Source organism: Polyodon spathula, chromosome 9 (genome assembly GCF_017654505.1).
Source record: "Polyodon spathula isolate WHYD16114869_AA chromosome 9, ASM1765450v1, whole genome shotgun sequence".
In the NCBI taxonomy this organism is placed as follows: Eukaryota; Metazoa; Chordata; class Actinopteri; order Acipenseriformes; family Polyodontidae; genus Polyodon; species Polyodon spathula.
The window spans coordinates 32,026,929-32,032,649 of record NC_054542.1 but is presented as its reverse complement, the minus strand read 5'-3'; the positions used below and the strand labels follow the sequence as shown (position 1 = coordinate 32,032,649).

The 5,721-nt window shown below is 36.0% G+C and overlaps 1 long non-coding RNA gene across 1 annotated transcript; it reads left to right on the top strand.

Annotated features, from left to right (window-relative positions):
• The first annotated feature begins 263 nt into the window (after positions 1-263).
• On the top strand, positions 264-4,971 carry LOC121321124. Its single transcript, XR_005950911.1, has 3 exons — positions 264-1,370; positions 2,995-3,106; positions 4,212-4,971. It is a non-coding gene; the product is annotated as an uncharacterized LOC121321124 (long non-coding RNA).
• The last annotated feature ends 750 nt before the right edge of the window (positions 4,972-5,721 follow it).

The window sequence follows — 5,721 nt, the reverse complement described above, 5'->3', positions numbered from 1 at the left end:
TTTCCATTGAGACTAAATATTTTGTGTGGAATTAGTCATACAGTGTCATGTATATTTTTACAACTTATTACATGTCTCTCTTGTGTTTTGTACTTGTTTTAGTTATTGCTATGCCCTAAAGGACCTATACAAAGACCGAGCCAATACCCCCCTCTCATACACGCCGCCCCATTCTGGAATAAAATTGGGACTGATCAAAGGACTGGTTCGAACTGGACTATCGGTTGAAATTCTATGGGGATGTGCTGATGCTACCCCCCTCTCATACACGCCGCCCCATTCTGGAATAAAATTGGGACTGATCAAAGGACTGGTTCGAACTGGACTATCGGTTGAAATTCTATGGGGATGTGCTGATGCTATGTAATCTTGAAGTCATATGTAAATATTGGAACAGTTGCTGATATTTATTGTTTTGTTAACTGTGGGGTGTATTTTTGCATTTTTAGGAGAGCAGAGGGTTTTGTTAAATTGCAGCCCCTGTGGGTATGACAAAATTGGCTGTGTTAGTACTATTATATTTTAATTTCCAAACTGTGGGTAACAGGATGTCTAGTGGTTTCACTGCCTCTGCATCCCAGACGGTAAGGTAATACAACCTTATGGTAAGTCTTGCTAGTCTGTAAAACAATCATATCTGTAACTATCTGGTTTGTGGTTCCAGATAGGATTCCAAGGATTTTGCCATGCACTTGGGCACTTGCTGACCCTCCAAAAATGTTGCACCTCCTCTGACAAGGTGCAAACCATTGTAGAAGCAAGTAATTAAGAGCCTTATAAAATCACACCTTCAGAGACCTGTCATTGGCCTCAGGAAGACTGTTGTGGTAAACTTCCTGATTGTCTCTTTTGAGGACAGGCAGGAAAACCTTCAGTGAGGAAGGGCAAGACGGAGAAGACCCTGCATATTCAAACCCAGGGTCACTTTGTTTGGGATAGACTGTCCTCTCCGCTTGCCTCTCCAGAGGAAGTCAGCTGTGATGTGAATGGGCTTTCCTCCTGTTCCCGCTGCATGCCCAGGCCTGGCCTTAGGGGCACGCAAAGCATGCAATTGAGTTGGGATCACGTTGGAGGGGCCACAAATAAAAAAAAAAAAAAAAAACACTGGACAGGTCACCAGACGCCATCCAACGGTGCAGGTTTCTGTGGGCTTGTTTGTTTTAAAAATAATAAAAAAAGCATAATTGTCTTGCACTTCTCACTTAATTTAAACACAATCTCCCCCCAACTACACGACCATTCCTAGTCGCAAGTGTTTTTGCTTTCAGTGAAATTCACGTGAGCGTCTGAGTTCGACTTAAAGAAGACGGACAGTAGAGATACAGAGAGGAGAGCTATGCACAATTGGTGGTGGAAAGTTTAACTTAAAGGTAATTAGTTTTTATTTTATTGTATTCTGTTAATGTTTGTAGTTGTTGTATGTTACTAGTATACAGAGACAGCTACTAAGTGGATACCATACCATTGGCAATCGAAAAACTACAGCCAAATGCTATTCCAGTTCATTCAGTACTACTGACAGTAACTACTGAGTTTAATTTAAACTGAACATCCTACCAGTCTATAGGCTGTTCACCCAAAATATATTTTGAAGGAGTTTTGTAGTTAGCAACTTTCTTTGGATTTTAATTTCTGATACCTTTAAGCATGTTAATTAAACATGCAACAGTTGTTTCATCTGTTTGCATTTTGCATGTGAATTTATGAAACTCCATTCTCCCTCTGGAGCCTAAACAATCACCTTTCATCATTGTGTTGAGTCACATCAGTTCAGCCCAAAAGTAAACATTAGCATAAATTATACAAATATGCCCAGCTAGAGCATTAATCTCATAAGAGAATTAACATTTATGTTTAAATGTTTTATAATATTTGTGCAGAAGCGATACTGCAACTAGTGCTAGAGTGTCCTCCTGGCCAATAAACAATGGAAAGGGCCTACATACATTTGTTTTGAGACTTTTTTTAAACTTTAGGGTCCTCCCAATGTTAAAAATCCCGCCTGGCGAGATATACTTTGAATTACTTTTACTCAGGCACGGTAAGAGACAGTCCTGCTTGCTGGGTAGGGCACCATTCAAAATATGCGGTTTGGGTCTTTACAATGAGGTCCTATTTGATATTTGAGCCTGTCAGTCGACCCCCGGAATTATTGCTGGGCTGTATGAGAGACCTACTTCAGTGTAGTAAGCTAATGCTCAGACTAAATCCCTATAAAAGAAGAGAAATGGTGAAAATGGTCTATTTTCCGATTATTAAAAAATAAATAAAAATAAATAAAATAATCTATCACAAGTCAGTTGTTATGGCAGGTAGTTATGGTAGCCACAGTCAATATCTTCTTGGTTGTACCAGTGTTTTAATATATTTCTGTGTCTAGTACTGTAAATGGCTTTTAATTTTTAAATAAATTCACTGCTTTATTTACTAAAGCATTTAAATAGCAACTCCTTTCATGAGAACCTCAAATCCCAAAATATGCAGTAGTTAGTAAAGCAAAACCTTGCCCTGCCTTACTTTGTGATGTGCAGTATTCTTAAAGGTTTATTATTATTATTATTATTATTATTATTATTATTATTATTATTATTATCAAACACGACTTCCAATTCTGTTTTGCAATCTTAATCTGTCAGAATGCTGTGACCGCAAACAGGATTATAATTGTTTTTTTTTTTTTTGTTGTTGTCATGAAATAGAGGTTTTCACAAAAGGGTTAACATCTGTAAATAATAAGGTGTAAAAAAAAAAAAAGGTTGTGAAATGTAGAATTAGTTGAGTGGCTTTGTCTTTTCATGAGTGAGTCACCTTGTACTGATCTTGTATTAATATGTATTTGGGATATGCAGCATATTAATTACACTTTGCTTTGTAGACTGTAGTTACGCTTTTAAAATAACCAATTCATTTTGTAACCCTGAAGTCCTATTGCATTTTAAAACTGAATTACAAATGACATACGATATACAGTATGTTTATATTGATTTATTGCAGTGACTGCCTCATTCAAGCCCTGTGGAGCTCTAACAAGCTTCAGAAGGTGCTGTCCTTCAATCCCTGTGCCTTCCAATTAAATGATGACTTCTTTGCCTTTTGAAGTATGGTGGTATGTCCAAGTTGTTTTATATTATCTACTGTGTGTGTTGAGTGAGACAAGAACCGACAGTCCCCAGTTGAATAGCACATCTCACATTGCAAAAATCAAGGCATAGGGACAGTAAGCTACATTTTCAAGAACTGTGGTGTAAACCTTGGTTTCATTGTTAAAATAAGCCTACAAAATCTCAACATAACAAAGAGTAAGGAAAACCATCCACTACTTGTGCAATTTCACACAGTGCAGTGGTGTGTCATAAGTGACCAAATTGAGCACTCCACTTTTTTCACTTTTCATTGATTTGCACTGTTTGTTATAACTTTGCTTATTTGCTGGTTTTGTTTTATTTAGTTATTTTTTTCACAGCGAGTGAGTGATTGAGCCAGGATTTGAACCAGTGATCTCCTGGTTACAAGCCCCTTTTATTTAACCTCCAGACCACAACTTGCATGGGAAACAATGTAATTTAATTCTGATAGAGGAATAATATTTGTCAAAGGACTATTGTGTAAATAACACACACAATGTATGATGAGTAAACCAGAAAAAAAAGATCAATTCTGCACTTGACTGGCATATTGATGCCAAACATTTTGACCTTCTCTTTTGATGTAGCTCGTGTCCTGTATTCATCTCCTCCTTCCATCTCATTTGTAACAGCAGACATCAATGGATTGGTTTGGTGCTCTGAGGAAGGCCGGGTTTTTGCGCTGCAGCAGGCTGATCTATGAGCTGCCAGCTGCATGACGAGAATAATTCATTACTGACATTGACTTCAACACTGCCATTCGGTATTAATGAAACAGCACAGAAACAAGCATTCTCTTAATGATATTTGAAAATGCTGTGGGACAACATAAGGAAATTAATGTAGTTAATAACTGACACACTTTTTATGCACTTACAGTGTTGCTGAGTATGCATGTGTATGTCAGAGAACAGTATATAATATGTGTGTTACTGCATAATCACGTTGAGTGGTGCAACTGTTTATATTTTTAATTTTCAAAGCATTTTACTCCTAATCTGTAATTTACTATTTTGTTACACGACAGTCTTCATGCAGGATGGTGCCCCTCTGCATATTGGTAACCAGGTGAAACATGTCTTGCAGGAGGACTTTCAGGACAGAACCATTTCCTTGTGAATTGCCACCGGACCGTACACCAGAGGGTTTCTGCTTATGGTGGTACCTGAAGACACTCATGTACCAAGGGAGCCCTTGAGCAATTTCGGACCTCAAGGATGTATATTTCTAAATCTAAATTGTGTTTTTTTTTTTTTTTTTTTAAATGCTCCGTCGTTCTGGTTTCTTTAAATGTATCTTATTTGATTTGAATTACCTTAATTTTACTGGACTATTATTATCTAAACAATCAAAACGTTTTTTGTTTTTTTTTAATGAGGCTGAGTAGCCCAGTGGAGCTCTCATATGGTTTCTTTCGAAAATGTTCATTTTCAACAATGTTCATGTTGTCAAAAAGCAGACTCCATCTGTATTCTTGTTTTCTAAAAAGTGGTAGTTCATCCCTTCCTATGATTTATGAGAATATTAAACTTTTAATAAGAACTTCTTTCTTTCTTTCACTTAAACAGTGATTAGACAAACCTGGATTGACCTTTGATTTTGCAGTTGCAGTTATAATATGAATAAAACAATCCATTTTTATTCTGTTAGTTTTTCCTCTAAAACTGTATTTTCTAAATAACAAGGTGAGAACACTACGAATGTTATTTCAAACTCACTTGAAGTTTAACATTTGAGGTCACTATCCTCCTAAACTGGTTACCACGACCCCCTTGCAAATGAGGCCACAGTCTCAATGGGTTTACTTCCTGCATGAAGAATAAATACATAAATAAATAATGAATCAATGACGTGTCTCATAAATATAATTTACTGATTTCATGTTCATTTAATAAAAACATATTTTATTAAAGTTTGGGTTTCACTTGATCACCATTTTTAACACCCCACAATTAATTACTATTCGCAGATTGAGAAGGATCTTCAAAATCTGTTCAAGAGCTGTGTATTTGCTCAAACTACATTTCACAATTTGATTATATTGCTTTACTCAGAGACGAAAAAGCTTTGTTCTTTGCTTATTTGGTATTTTTCATTTCGCAATTTGAGCAAAATAATTTCGTTCTTTGATCATTGGTAAATGCTAAAATCGTGAAATGGTTATTATTTTTATCTGTCATTTGTGTTTTGTGGCATTAAATTGTTGTTATTTGTATTACTATCTGAATAGACGAGCAGAATCGCTTGCTCAATAACATATGTATGGGTATTCGGTCTCACCCATTTTGTTTGTGGGTCCTACAATTGATTCCCTCAAGGTCTAGTAGTGCAGCTAATAAAGAGAAGGAGAAGTAAGGTACTGGATTGAACAAGCTAAGAATTTCCTCATCACAGTATGATTATGTGAATAATCTGTGCTGCAAAGAATGGGATTAAACTGACAAGCCTGATTCTTCTTAGTAAAGATCACATGTTTATTACTTTTTTGTTTTGTTTTAAAAAGAACCAAGGACAAAACAGTTTTGTAATATTAATAGCTAATTTAAAAAAAAAAAAAAATATTGCATAGAGCATTATTTACAACATGGTTAGTAAT